Here is a 15,000-nt window from a genome sequence, read left to right on the forward strand (position 1 = left end):
CCGGCTGACGCGGTTTTCGTTTTTCCGTGCCGCCCCGGCTGACGCAGTTTTTGCGCCGCCCCGGCTGACGCGGTTTTTGCGCCGCCCCGGCTGACGCGGTTTTCGCGCCGCCCCGGCTGACGCGGTTTTCGCGCCGCCCCGGCTGACGCGGTTTTTGCGTCGCCCCGGCTGACGCGGTTCGGACTTTGCACTTTTTGGCTCACCCCGGCTGGCGGCCCACTCACTCGATCGCCAGGTCTGTTTGCCCCGGTGGTTCCACCGCCAGGCTTAAGCGCGAACTTTTTTTGTTTGTTTTCTTTTGATTAAGCGCAAGCTTTTTTCTTTGTTTTCTTTTGATTAAGCGCGGGCTTTTTTCTTTGTTTTTTTTTTATTTCGCCCCGGCAGACGCGGTTTTTGCGCCGCCCCGGCTGACGCGGTTTTTGCCGCCCCGGCTGACGCAGTTCGGACTTAGCACTTTTCGGCTGTGCCTGGCTGGCGGCCCACTCACTCGATCGCCATGTCTGTTTGCCACAGTTTTCCCGGTGGTGCCGCACCCGGGCTCGCCCCGGCTGACGCAGTTTTCGCGCCGCCCCGGCTGACGCGGTTTCGTGCCGCCCCGGCAGACGCGGTTTTCGCGCCGCCCCGGCTGACGCGGTTTTTGCGTCGCCCCGGCTGACACGGTTCGGACTTTGCACTTTTCGGCTGTGCCTGGCTGGCGGCCCACTCACTCGATCGCCATGTCTGTTTGCCACAGTTTTCCCGGTGGTGCCGCACCCGGGCTCGCCCCGGCTGACGCAGTTTTCGCGCCGCCCCGGCTGACGCGGTTTCGTGCCGCCCCGGCAGACGCGGTTTTCGCGCCGCCCCGGCTGACGCGGTTTCGTGCCGCCCCGGCAGACGCAGTTCGGACTTAGCACTTTTCGGCTGTGCCTGGCTGGCGGCCCACTCACTCGATCGCCATGTCTGTTTGCCACAGTTTTCCCGGTGGTGCCGCACCCGGGCTCGCCCCGGCTGACGCAGTTTTCGCGCCGCCCCGGCTGACGCGGTTTCGTGCCGCCCCGGCAGACGCGGTTTTCGCGCCGCCCCGGCTGACGCGGTTTCGTGCCGCCCCGGCAGACGCAGTTCGGACTTAGCACTTTTCGGCTGTGCCTGGCTGGCGGCCCACTCACTCAATCGCCATGTCTGTTTGCCACAGTTTTCCCGGTGGTGCCGCACCCGGGCTCGCCCCGGCTGACGCAGTTTTCGCGCCGCCCCGGCTGACGCGGTTTCGTGCCGCCCCGGCAGACGCGGTTTTCGCGCCGCCCCGGCTGACGCGGTTTCGTGCCGCCCCGGCAGACGCAGTTCGGACTTAGCACTTTTCGGCTGTGCCTGGCTGGCGGCCCACTCACTCGATCGCCATGTCTGTTTGCCACAGTTTTCCCGGTGGTGCCGCACCCGGGCTCGCCCCGGCAGACGCGTTTTTTTTTTTCTTTCGCCCCGGCTGACGCAGTTTTCGCGCCGCCCCGGCTGACGCGGTTTCGTGCCGCCCCGGCAGACGCGGTTTTTTGCGCCGCCCCGGCTGACGCGGTTTTTGCCGCCCCGGCTGACGCAGTTCGGACTTAGCACTTTTCGGCTGTGCCTGGCTGGCGGCCCACTCACTCGATCGCCATGTCTGTTTGCCACAGTTTTCCCGGTGGTGCCGCACCCGGGCTCGCCCCGGCTGACGCAGTTTTCGCGCCGCCCCGGCTGACGCGGTTTCGTGCCGCCCCGGCAGACGCGGTTTTCGCGCCGCCCCGGCTGACGCGGTTTCGTGCCGCCCCGGCAGACGCAGTTCGGACTTAGCACTTTTCGGCTGTGCCTGGCTGGCGGCCCACTCACTCGATCGCCATGTCTGTTTGCCACAGTTTTCCCGGTGGTGCCGCACCCGGGCTCGCCCCGGCTGACGCAGTTTTCGCGCCGCCCCGGCTGACGCGGTTTCGTGCCGCCCCGGCAGACGCGGTTTTCGCGCCGCCCCGGCTGACGCGGTTTCGTGCCGCCCCGGCAGACGCAGTTCGGACTTAGCACTTTTCGGCTGTGCCTGGCTGGCGGCCCACTCACTCGATCGCCATGTCTGTTTGCCACAGTTTTCCCGGTGGTGCCGCACCCGGGCTCGCCCCGGCAGACGCGTTTTTTTTTTCTTTCGCCCCGGCTGACGCAGTTTTCGCGCCGCCCCGGCTGACGCGGTTTCGTGCCGCCCCGGCAGACGCGGTTTTTTTGCGCCGCCCCGGCTGACGCGGTTTTTGCCGCCCCGGCTGACGCAGTTCGGACTTGGCACTTTTTGGCTGAGCCTGGCTGGTGGCCCACTCACTCGATCGCCATGTCTGTTAGCCACAGTTTTCCCGGTGGTGCCGCACCCGGGCTCGCCCCGGCTGACGCAGTTTTCGCGCCGCCCCGGCAGACGCGGTTTTCGCGCCGCCCCGGCTGACGCGGTTTTGCCGCCCCGGCTGACGCAGTTCGGACTTGGCACTTTTTGGGCTGAGCCTGGCTGGCGGCCCACTCACTCGATCGCCATGTCTGTTTGCCACAGTCTTCCCGGTGGTGCCGCACCCGGGCTCGCCCCGGCAGACGCGTTTTTTTTTTCTTTCGCCCCGGCAGACGTGGTTCCCCCCCCCCCCTTTTCGCTCGCCCCGGCTGACGAGGTTTTCGCGCCGCCCCGGCTGACGCAGTTTTCGCGCCGCCCCGGCTGACGCGGTTTCGTGCCGCCCCGGCTGACGCGGTTTTCGCGCCGCCCCGGCTGACGCGGTTTTTGCGTCGCCCCGGCTGACACGGTTCGGACTTTGCACTTTTCGGCTGTGCCTGGCTGGCGGCCCACTCACTCGATCGCCATGTCTGTTTGCCACAGTTTTCCCGGTGGTGCCGCACCCGGGCTCGCCCCGGCTGACGCAGTTTTCGCGCCGCCCCGGCTGACGCGGTTTCGTGCCGCCCCGGCAGACGCGGTTTTCGCGCCGCCCCGGCTGACGCGGTTTCGTGCCGCCCCGGCAGACGCAGTTCGGACTTAGCACTTTTCGGCTGTGCCTGGCTGGCGGCCCACTCACTCGATCGCCATGTCTGTTTGCCACAGTTTTCCCGGTGGTGCCGCACCCGGGCTCGCCCCGGCTGACGCAGTTTTCGCGCCGCCCCGGCTGACGCGGTTTCGTGCCGCCCCGGCAGACGCGGTTTTCGCGCCGCCCCGGCTGACGCGGTTTCGTGCCGCCCCGGCAGACGCAGTTCGGACTTAGCACTTTTCGGCTGTGCCTGGCTGGCGGCCCACTCACTCGATCGCCATGTCTGTTTGCCACAGTTTTCCCGGTGGTGCCGCACCCGGGCTCGCCCCGGCAGACGCGTTTTTTTTTTTTCTTTCGCCCCGGCTGACGCAGTTTTCGCGCCGCCCCGGCTGACGCGGTTTCGTGCCGCCCCGGCAGACGCGGTTTTTTGCGCCGCCCCGGCTGACGCGGTTTTTGCCGCCCCGGCTGACGCAGTTCGGACTTAGCACTTTTCGGCTGTGCCTGGCTGGCGGCCCACTCACTCGATCGCCATGTCTGTTTGCCACAGTTTTCCCGGTGGTGCCGCACCCGGGCTCGCCCCGGCTGACGCAGTTTTCGCGCCGCCCCGGCTGACGCGGTTTCGTGCCGCCCCGGCAGACGCGGTTTTCGCGCCGCCCCGGCTGACGCGGTTTCGTGCCGCCCCGGCAGACGCAGTTCGGACTTAGCACTTTTCGGCTGTGCCTGGCTGGCGGCCCACTCACTCGATCGCCATGTCTGTTTGCCACAGTTTTCCCGGTGGTGCCGCACCCGGGCTCGCCCCGGCTGACGCAGTTTTCGCGCCGCCCCGGCTGACGCGGTTTCGTGCCGCCCCGGCAGACGCGGTTTTCGCGCCGCCCCGGCTGACGCGGTTTCGTGCCGCCCCGGCAGACGCAGTTCGGACTTAGCACTTTTCGGCTGTGCCTGGCTGGCGGCCCACTCACTCGATCGCCATGTCTGTTTGCCACAGTTTTCCCGGTGGTGCCGCACCCGGGCTCGCCCCGGCAGACGCGTTTTTTTTTTCTTTCGCCCCGGCTGACGCAGTTTTCGCGCCGCCCCGGCTGACGCGGTTTCGTGCCGCCCCGGCAGACGCGGTTTTTTTGCGCCGCCCCGGCTGACGCGGTTTTTGCCGCCCCGGCTGACGCAGTTCGGACTTGGCACTTTTTGGCTGAGCCTGGCTGGTGGCCCACTCACTCGATCGCCATGTCTGTTAGCCACAGTTTTCCCGGTGGTGCCGCACCCGGGCTCGCCCCGGCTGACGCAGTTTTCGCGCCGCCCCGGCAGACGCGGTTTTCGCGCCGCCCCGGCTGACGCGGTTTTTGCCGCCCCGGCTGACGCAGTTCGGACTTGGCACTTTTTGGGCTGAGCCTGGCTGGCGGCCCACTCACTCGATCGCCATGTCTGTTTGCCACAGTCTTCCCGGTGGTGCCGCACCCGGGCTCGCCCCGGCAGACGCGTTTTTTTTTTCTTTCGCCCCGGCAGACGTGGTTCTCCCCCCCCCCCCCTTTTCGCTCGCCCCGGCTGACGAGGTTTTCGCGCCGCCCCGGCTGACGCAGTTTTCGCGCCGCCCCGGCTGACGCGGTTTCGTGCCGCCCCGGCTGACGCGGTTTTCGCGCCGCCCCGGCTGACGCGGTTTTTGCGTCGCCCCGGCTGACACGGTTCGGACTTTGCACTTTTCGGCTGTGCCTGGCTGGCGGCCCACTCACTCGATCGCCATGTCTGTTTGCCACAGTTTTCCCGGTGGTGCCGCACCCGGGCTTGCCCCGGCAGACGCGTTTTTTTTTTTTCTTTTCGCCCCGGCTGACGCAGTTTTCGCCCCGCCCCGGCTGACGCGGTTTCGTGCCGCCCCGGCAGACGCGGTTTTTTGCGCCGCCCCGGCTGACGCGGTTTTTGCCGCCCCGGCTGACGCAGTTCGGACTTTGCACTTTTTGGCTGAGCCTGGCTGGCGGCCCACTCACTCGATCGCCATGTCTGTTTGCCACAGTTTTCCCGGTGGTGCCGCACCCGGGCTCGCCCCGGCAGACGCGTTTTTTTTTTTCCTTCGCCCCGGCAGACGTGGTTCCCCCCCCCCCTCCGTCTTTCTTTTTGTTTTTTTTTTTCGCCGCGGCTGAAGTGGATTTTTCGGTGCCTCGACGCCCCGGTAGTCGCGGTTTTTCCGTTTCCGCACGGCCCCGGCTGACGCTGCTCGGTCACAGTCGCCTTTTGTGAGGATTGCAGACTTCTTGAGCGCGGGTGTTTTTTTTTTGTTGTTGTTGTTGTTTTATTACGCATTCGCTCCAGCAGACGCTGTTTAGACTTTTTGTTTCCTCTTTTATCCTGCGACGAGGTGACGAGGTTTATTCGGTGCCCCGCCGCCCCGGCTGAAGTGATTTTTCCTGTCCCGTGCCGCCCCGGCTGACGCGGTTGGGACTTCGCGTTTGTTCGGCCGCCACGGGTTTTGGCGCACTCGCTCGGTTGCTTGTTGTTGCCACTTGTTGCGAACCCAGGTTTCTTGAGCGAGCGCGGGCGTTTTTTCTTCCTTTCTTTCTTTGTTCTATGTGTTAGCGAATCGGCCTTTAATATCACACGAGGACTCACAACCAACAATTTTCAGTTTGAAGTGTAAAAAATCTGCAGGTGTTGACGTAACTGACTTGCCCCGTACCCTTGAGTACATCCATGAAGTTCTCGTAGTACTACTAAATCGCATTATTCCAAGTGGAGAAATTCCCATAAACTTGCAAACCTCTACACGAAAATCGGTGCGCGTGATAAAGTTGAAAATTATCGTCCGATATCAAATGTGCCTTCTATAACACAAATTCTAGGAAAAAAAAAAAAAACACTTGTTCGCCGTTTTCTGCGCCGTGACTGGCAGCACTCCGGCGAAGCGAAACGGGGTCGATTCGAGCACGATATCGGCGTCTTTCGACGTGCTCGCCGGCGACCGTCGCACGAGTACGTCGCACGAGCGCGTCTGCCGGGGCGCCGTTTGCGAAGCCGACGCAAAAGTGGGAACCGCCGCTCGGATGATCGCCGCTTTCGGCAGAGTGAGTGTTGGCACTCCGGGGAAGCGAAACAGCGTGAATGCGCCCACGAAATCGGCGTATTTTGAAGTGCCCGCCGGCGACCGTCGCACGAGTACGGTAAACCGCGTCAGCCGGGGCGTAGTTCGGGACGCCGACGAAAAAGTGGGAAGCGCAACTCGGATCTTCGCCGTTTTTGCAGGAGTGAGTGGCGGCCCTCCTGCGAGACCAAGAAGCATCGATTCGTGCACGAATTCGGCGCCTTTCGACGTGATCGCCGGCGACCGTCGCTCGAGTAGGGCAAACCGCGTCTGCCGGGGCGGGCTTCGGGACGCCGATGCGAAAGTGGGAAACGCTGCTCGGATGTTCGCCGTTTTTGGCCGAGTGAGTGCTGGCACTCGGGCGAAGCCAAACGGGGCCGATTACGGCACGATATCGGCGTCTTTCGACGTGCCCGGCGGCGACCGTCGCACGAGTACGGTAAACCGCGTCAGCCCGGGCGGAGTTCGGGACGCCGATGCGAAAGTGGAGAACGCCGCTCGGATCTTCGCCGTTTTTGGAGGAGTGAGTGGCGGCACTCCGGAGAAGCCAAGGAGCGCCAATTAGCGCACGATATCGGCGTCTTTCGACGCGCTCGCCGGCGACCGTCGAACGAGTAGGGCAAACCGCGTCTGCCGGGGCGGGGTTTACGACGCCGACGCAAAAGTGGGAACCGCCGCTCGGATGTTGGCCGTTTTTGGCAGAGTGAGTGCTGGCACACCGGCGACGCGAAAGAGCGCGAAAGCGCCCACGAAAGTGGCGTATTTGGACGTGCTTGACGGCGACCGCTGCAGGAGTACGAAAAACCACGTCAGCCGGGGCGAGCGACCCACGGCGGTCTGGGTGCTTATCGCTGCTATTATAGGGGCACCCCGGCAGACGCAGAAAAAAAAAATTTTTTTTCGACCTTCTTTTTTGCTGGTCGAGCTCGGGTAACCCAGGTCGCAATGGGAGCCGCGCACGAAAGCGGCGTCGCGAGACGCGTTCGCGGTCGCTAGTCGCACGAGCTCGGCAACCGCGTCAGCCGGCGCGGAGTTCGGGATGCCGACGGCTAAGTGGGTACCGCTGCTCGGATGTTCGCCGTTTTTGGCCGAGTGAGTGCTGGCACTCCGGCGAAGCGAAACGGGGCCGATTCGGGCACGATATCGGCGTATTTCGACGTGCTCGCCGGCGACCGTCGCACGAGTACGGCAAAGCGCGTCTGCCGGGGCGAGGTTTGCGATGCCGACGAAAAAGTGGGAAGCGCCGCTCGGATCTTCGCCGTTTTTGCAGGAGTGAGTGGCGGCCCTCCTGCGAGACCAAGAAGCATCGACTCGCGCACGATATCGGTGTCTTTCGACGTGCCCGCCGGCCACCGCCGCACGAGTACGGCAAACCGCGTATGCCGGGGCGGGGTTGGCGACGCCGACGCAAAAGTGGGAACCGCCACTAGGATGTTCGCCGTTTTTGGCAGAGTGAGTGCTGGCACACCGGCGACGCGAAAGAGCGCGAAAGCGCCCACGAAAGTGGCGTATTTGGACGTGCTTGACGGCGACCGCTGCAGGAGTACGAAAAACCACGTCAGCCGGGGCGAGCGACCCACGGCGGTCTGGGTGCTTATCGCTGCTATTATAGGGGCACCCCGGCAGACGCAGAAAAAAAAAATTTTTTTTCGACCTTCTTTTTTGCTGGTCGAGCTCGGGTAACCCAGGTCGCAATGGGAGCCGCGCACGAAAGCGGCGTCGCGAGACGCGTTCGCGGTCGCTAGTCGCACGAGCTCGGCAACCGCGTCAGCCGGCGCGGAGTTCGGGATGCCGACGGCTAAGTGGGTACCGCTGCTCGGATGTTCGCCGTTTTTGGCCGAGTGAGTGCTGGCACTCCGGCGAAGCGAAACGGGGCCGATTCGGGCACGATATCGGCGTATTTCGACGTGCTCGCCGGCGACCGTCGCACGAGTACGGCAAAGCGCGTCTGCCGGGGCGAGGTTTGCGATGCCGACGAAAAAGTGGGAAGCGCCGCTCGGATCTTCGCCGTTTTTGCAGGAGTGAGTGGCGGCCCTCCTGCGAGACCAAGAAGCATCGACTCGCGCACGATATCGGTGTCTTTCGACGTGCCCGCCGGCCACCGCCGCACGAGTACGGCAAACCGCGTATGCCGGGGCGGGGTTGGCGACGCCGACGCAAAAGTGGGAACCGCCACTAGGATGTTCGCCGTTTTTGGCAGAGTGAGTGCTGGCACTCCGGCGAAGCGAAAGAGCGCGAATGCGCCCACGAAAGTGGCGTGTTTGGACGTGCTTGACGACGACCACCGCAGGAAAACGAAAAACCACGTCAGCCGGGGCGAGCGACCCATGGCGGTCTGGGTGCTTATCGCTGCTATTATAGGGGCACCCCGGCAGACGCAAAAAAAAAAAAATTTTTTTTCGACATTCTTTCTTGCTCGTCGACCTCGGGTGACCCAGGTCGCAGTGGGAGCCGCGCACGAAAGCGGCGTCGCGAGACGGCTTCGCGGTCGCTAGTCGCACGAGCTCGGCAACCGCGTCTGCCGGGGCGGAGTTCGGGACGCCGACGGCTAAGTGGGAACCGCCGCTCGGATGTTCGCCGTTTGTGGCCGAGTGAGTGCTGGCACTCCGGCGAAGCCAAACGGGGCCGATTCCGGCACGATATCGGCGTCTTTCTACGTGCTCGCCGGCGACCGTCGCACGAGTACGGCAAAGTGCGTCTGCCGGGGCGGGGTTTGCGACGCGTACGCAATAGTGAGAACCGTCGCTCGGATGTTCGTCGTCTTTCGCCGAGCCAGTGCTGGCACTCCGGCGAAGCCGAACGGAGCCGATTCGGGCACGATATCGGCGTCTTTCCACGTGCTCGCCGGCGACCGTCGCACGAGTACGGTAAACCGCGTCAGCCGGGGCGGAGTTCGGGACGCCGATGCGAAAGTGGGAAGCGCCGCTCGGATCTTCGCCGTTTTTGGAGGAGTCAGTGGCGGCACTCCGGTGAAGCCAAGGTGCGCCAATTCGCGCACGATATCGGCGTCTTTCGACGTGCCCGCCGGCCACCGTCGCACGAGTACGGCAAACCTCGTCTGCCGGGGCGGGGTTTGCGACGCCGACGCAAAAGTGGGAACCGCCGCTCGGATGTTCGCCGTTTTTGGCAGAGTGAGTGCTGGCACTCCGGCGAAGCGAAAGAGCGTGAATGCGCCCACGAAAGTAGCGTATTTGGACGTGCTTGACGGCGACCGCCGCAGGAGTACGAAAAACCACGTCAGCCGGGGCGAGCGACCCACGGCGGTCTGGGTGCTTATCGCTGCTATTATAGGGGCACCCCGGCAGACGCAGAAAGAAAAAAAAAAAAAATGGGGACATGGCGTGCGTCACCGTGCGGCTTCGCAGCGTTGCCGAAGTCGCCGAGCCCTTCGACTGAGCCGAACGGCGGACAGGGAACGTTGGTCGGCCGTTCTAACCTGTCGGTGCCACGCCGAGACGTCGTTAAGGAAAACCGCGTCGTGGGCCTCTACGACGCCGTCGAGTCGTTGTACGTTTGGTGTCCAGCGTGTCGGCGGCGAGTAGCGGACACGTCGTTCACGACTTCGGTCTTTCGCAGTCGACGCGAACTTGCGGAGAGTCGTGGTGCCTCACGTTTTCGGCAGAAACCGCGGCGGAATTTTCCCGTGCGTGCGCGCACGACCTCGGTGCTGTGCCGTCAGCGTAGTGTTGCACAAACTCGTGGCCTACCCAAGGTGCGGTACGTTTGCGGCCGTATCCTCGGTGGGAATTTCGTGAGTAGGGTCGCAAATTCTACGACCTCGGCGGGTTTGAGAGCGACGTAGACTTGTGGCACGCTCAACGTGCCACACGTTTCGGGGCACACCCGCGGTGAAATTTTCTCGAGTACGCTCGTATTAGTGCCCAAGGAGGTCTGGGTACTTATCGCTGCTATTATGTGGGGGTTCTCGTGAGCGGCGTACGCGAAAGCGACCGGGTGTCTGATATGCGGCGGGCTTCGGCCTCGTCAAGCGTGTCCTCGGGTCTGCTCCAGGGGAATCCACGGCAGTCGTCTGCAGCCTCATCCGCTTGATGCGTTAGGGGCTGGTTGTCGGACGGTGCCGTTTTACCACGATATCGAGGTGTGTTCCGTGTCGTCCTCGGGCGATTCAGATGCGAAAGCGCCGAAGACGCGGGCGTGACCCGTCGTCTGGCGGCTTTGCAGTCTCGGCTCCGTTGCTAGTTCCGGCCGGTCCACCGACAGTGCAGCGGGCTTGGGCAACCCGCACGGCGCGACCGAGTCGATGCAACGAAAAAGAGCGAGCATGAACGTGCTTCTTGCCGCACGGCTCCCACTCGTCTTTCGGGAAGGTTGTGCCGTAGCGAGCTCGAACGCCGTCATCTCGGAGTGCAAAATAAGCGTGTTGGGGCGCCTGAAGGTGGCCTCCGCCGCACACAGACTGCGTCCGGCCCGCCGAAGGCGAGGACGGACGCGCAGTCGAACGATTACCTGGTTGATCCTGCCAGTAATCATATGCTTGTCTCAAAGATTAAGCCATGCATGTCTAAGTACATGCCGAAATAAGGCGAAACCGCGAATGGCTCATTAAATCAGTTATGGTTCCTTAGATCGTTTCTTCCTACTTGGATAACTGTGGCAATTCTAGAGCTAATACATGCAGTGAGCCTGGAGCCCTTTGGGTAACGGGTGCTTTTATTAGACCAAGATCGATCGGGTTTCGGCCCGTATTGTGTGGTGACTCTGGATAACTTTGTGCTGATCGCATGGCCACGAGCCGGCGACGTTTCTTTCAAGTGTCTGCCTTATCAACTTTCGATGGTAGGTTACTTGCTTACCATGGTTGTTACGGGTAACGGAGAATCAGGGTTCGATTCCGGAGAGGGAGCCTGAGAAACGGCTACCACATCCAAGGAAGGCAGCAGGCGCGCAAATTACCCACTCCCGGCACGGGGAGGTAGTGACGAAAAATAACAATACGGGACTCTTTTGAGGCCCCGTAATTGAAATGAGTACACTCTAAATCCTTTAACGAGGATCAATTGGAGGGCAAGTCTGGTGCCAGCAGCCGCGGTAATTCCAGCTCCAATAGCGTATACTAAAGCTGCTGCGGTTAAAAAGCTCGTAGTTGGATCTCAGTTCCAGACGAGTAGTGCATCTACCCGATGCGACGGCTCGGACTGAACATCATGCCGGTTCTTTCTTGGTGCACTTCATTGTGTGCCTCGAGATGGCCGGTGCTTTTACTTTGAAAAAATTAGAGTGCTCAACGCAGGCGAGTCGCCTGAATAAACTTGCATGGAATAATAGAACAAGACCTCGTTTCTGTTCTGTTGGTTTTTGGAATACGAGGTAATGATTAAGAGGGACGGACGGGGGCATTCGTATTGCGGCGCTAGAGGTGAAATTCTTGGACCGTCGCAAGACGAACTACTGCGAAAGCATTTGCCAAGAATGTTTTCATTGATCAAGAACGAAAGTCAGAGGTTCGAAGGCGATCAGATACCGCCCTAGTTCTGACCATAAACGATGCCAACCAGCGATCCGCCTGAGTTACTCAAATGACTCGGCGGGCAGCTTCCGGGAAACCAAAGTATTTGGGTTCCGGGGGAAGTATGGTTGCAAAGCTGAAACTTAAAGGAATTGACGGAAGGGCACCACCAGGAGTGGAGCCTGCGGCTTAATTTGACTCAACACGGGAAAACTTACCCGGCCCGGACACTGGGAGGATTGACAGATTGAGAGCTCTTTCTTGATTCGGTGGATGGTGGTGCATGGCCGTTCTTAGTTGGTGGAGCGATTTGTCTGGTTAATTCCGATAACGAACGAGACTCTAGCCTATTAAATAGGTACGGGGTTCCCAGCACCTTACAACCTTCTTAGAGGGACAAGCGGCTCCTAGCCGCACGAAACAGAGCAATAACAGGTCTGTGATGCCCTTAGATGTCCGGGGCCGCACGCGCGCTACACTGAAGGAAGCAGCGTGTCTTTATCCCTGTCTGAAAAGACTGGGTAACCCGTGGAACTTCTTTCGTGATTGGGATAGGGGCTTGCAATTGTTCCCCTTGAACGAGGAATTCCCAGTAAGCGCGAGTCATAAGCTCGCGTTGATTACGTCCCTGCCCTTTGTACACACCGCCCGTCGCTACTACCGATTGAATGATTTAGTGAGGTCTTCGGACCGATGTCCGGCGCGGCCTTTCGGTTGCGCCGGTCTGTTGGAAAGATGACCAAACTTGATCATTTAGAGGAAGTAAAAGTCGTAACAAGGTTTCCGTAGGTGAACCTGCGGAAGGATCATTAACGGATTGTGAAGGGTGAGCGCCTCAGCTGCGTCTGCGCCCGACACTTTCTGCCGCTGACCCCGTTTGGACGCGGGGTCGGCTTTTCCCCACGGGGCTGCCTGAATGTGGAGCGGCACCCCGTGACAAATTGTTGCGCCCAGCGGACGCCAACACCGCGACCTTGGACGGTCGGCCAGGTGGCGGACGCGGGTACAAACGGCGCAACGCACTCATAGGTCGGCTTTCGACCCGCCACTGCACCGTGGCTCGAAGCGCTCGAAATGCGCGACCCGACCGCTGCGGGACCGCCTAGTACTGTAAACAGGAGCGGCGGAGCGCGAACGGCGAGTCGTGGTTACGTCGGTAGAAGGCGAGGCTGCGCGTTCCCGAAACGCCAGCCGAGTGCCCTCCCGACCGTTCGAGCGTGCAAGAACGAGACCCGACAATCGCGCGGCGACTGCCAAGTACGAGAGGAACGGCACAAGCGTCGGCGGTCGGTCAAGGAACTGGCGATGTGACGGGTCCGCTGTGCACCAGTGCATACCGTCCCGCCGTCCGCGGCAAGCGCCTCCGCGTCCTCGGGTGACGGAGGCTGCCGGTCGGTTCTTGCAGGCGAGGGATCTCGCTGGCACCGGTTCGCGTTGACGCGCGGCCGGTCATGGCACGGCGATGCGACGGCCGAGGTGCGCAGTACTCGATGGAGGAACCGCACGCTCCGATGACCGTCCCGCCCTCCGCGGCGTATGCGTACCGACCGTAATGGTTGCAGCAGCGCCGGCCGGCTTTTGAATTCGCCACACGAAACACGGTGCGAGATCGCGGTTAGGGGAGCGTCGACGTTGCCAGGCGTTTTGCTTGCTGCCGAGGGAAAGGCGGCACGGCCACGTCGCGCTCGTCGCGATTAGCGGGTCTGCGCGCTTTGGGAAGGTGCCGCAACGACTTGCCGAAAGAGGAAGCACGGAAGAACGAGGGACTTGGACGTCCCGACAATTGAACGCACTTGCGGCCAGGCCCTTGCTGGCTTCGTTCTTCCGCCTCGAGTAGGCTCGTACGCGGCTCCGGCGCCGAAAGTGGTCCTTGGCACCGACTTCGGTGGACGTGGGAAGTGCCGCGCAAGTACGGCGCGCCTGGCTCCACCTGTTGGCTAAAGTAGGCAGCCGGATCGGCATTTTGGTGTGCGGTGGCAAACCGTGGATGCGAAAAAAGCTTGTGCGATTTCGTGGAACAAAAAGCGGGGGTCCCCCTTTTTATGCGGAGGAGACCGACCCGCCTGCCGTGGTGAACCGCGACGCCACGGTAAAAACGGGAGAGGCTTGTCGATGGGACCGTGCATCCCGCGCTCCACGGAGGCCGGGAGGCGGCCGCCCGAGGAAATGTGTAGCCGTCGAGGCCCGCATCTGCGTGCACTCTTATCCAAATGGGTGTACCGCAGGCATTTTCTGGTTAGGCGGGCCAATGAGAGCGAGCACACAACGATACCTACGGGTCCGGCTTGGAGAACCGGCTTCGACGCCTCCCGAGTATTTATAGAGGGGTGGACCACGAAAGCACTCGCAAGTAGCGAAAGCGAAACGCCGTCCGAAACACACCGTTTGCTCGATTTGCGGCAGCCGAAAAAGGCGCGGCAGAGTTTTGGAGTCCAAGCGTGCGCTGAAAAGCGCCCTTCTTGGCCACTGTTTGGCCGAGTGCCAGAAACGTTTGGTTTTGACTGTACGGAATTGAACAAACACTTTTTCACGACTCTAAGCGGTGGATCACTCGGTTCTCGGGTCGATGAAGAACGCAGCCAGCTGCGAGACTTGGTGTGAATTGCAGGACACACTGAGCACTGATTCTTTGAACGCACATTGCGGCCTTGGGTCTTCCCTTGGCTTCGTCTGTCTGAGGGTCGGATCACATATCAAGAGAGCCTTCGGCGCACAAGGGAACGTGAGCCGTCGACTCGTTTTGACCGCGTCGGCAACACGGACAGCACGCTGAACACCTCACAGCGAGCGCCAACAGCGGCCACTCAAGGGCGAGACGGTGGCGACCGTCGTGCCAGAGCCCAACCGAAACGGGGGCGACCGACTGCATTGAGGATGTGGCACCTCGTTGAGACCGCCGCAGGACTTCGAGTCGGAAGGAAGCCTGCAGGGAAAGTGCGGTCGAGGTTGCGTACTCCTCTCTGCGACCGGGCGCGCAAGAGCTGCGAGAGCCACGGACGCGCAACTTTAACGCACGGTAAACACGAGGAGCGAAAGCCGGCCAGCAAAGCTTCTCCAGCCGTGCGCAAAGTGCGCGAGATCGCAGCCTTGCGTTGCGCTTGTTGCCCTCGAAGTAAGCAGGGTGTCCCGTAGACCGGGCGCTCGAACACGCTGCGGGGCCGTGCCTCCTCCAGGCTTTGCCGCGCGAACAGGGAACGTTCGCGCGCAAAGCGCAGGGAGGTGAGGAGGCTGCGCCCGACGTTTGCGGTTCGCTGCGTACGCGGTTGATGCGGAGAGCACGGCGCGACGACTTGCCGCGAAGCGGAAAAAGTCTCCCGCACGAGTTGGCGAAACGTTGGCGAAGCTTAAGGCGTTCTCGTCGTAGTCCGCCGTCGGTCTAAGTGCTTCGCAGTTCCCGTCCCGTTCAAAAAACTGGGCCACTCCAGTTGGGGCGGGGGCGACGCTACACGAGACGATGCCTCTCGCCAGGCTGCGTGGCTGCCCTTGCGGCGGCG

At 62.1% G+C, this 15,000-nt stretch overlaps 2 non-coding genes across 2 annotated transcripts; both read left to right on the forward strand.

The window, feature by feature from the left end:
- Window positions 1-10,503: 10,503 nt before the first annotated feature.
- On the forward strand, window positions 10,504-12,318 carry LOC142792429 (small subunit ribosomal RNA). Its single transcript, XR_012890917.1, has one exon. It is a non-coding gene; the product is annotated as a small subunit ribosomal RNA (ribosomal RNA).
- A 1,719-nt stretch (window positions 12,319-14,037) lies between these two features.
- On the forward strand, window positions 14,038-14,190 carry LOC142792424 (5.8S ribosomal RNA). The gene has a single exon (XR_012890912.1). It is a non-coding gene; the product is annotated as a 5.8S ribosomal RNA (ribosomal RNA).
- The last annotated feature ends 810 nt before the right edge of the window (window positions 14,191-15,000 follow it).

Source organism: Rhipicephalus microplus, unplaced genomic scaffold, assembly GCF_043290135.1.
Source record: "Rhipicephalus microplus isolate Deutch F79 unplaced genomic scaffold, USDA_Rmic scaffold_219, whole genome shotgun sequence".
NCBI classification, from domain to species: Eukaryota; Metazoa; Arthropoda; class Arachnida; order Ixodida; family Ixodidae; genus Rhipicephalus; species Rhipicephalus microplus.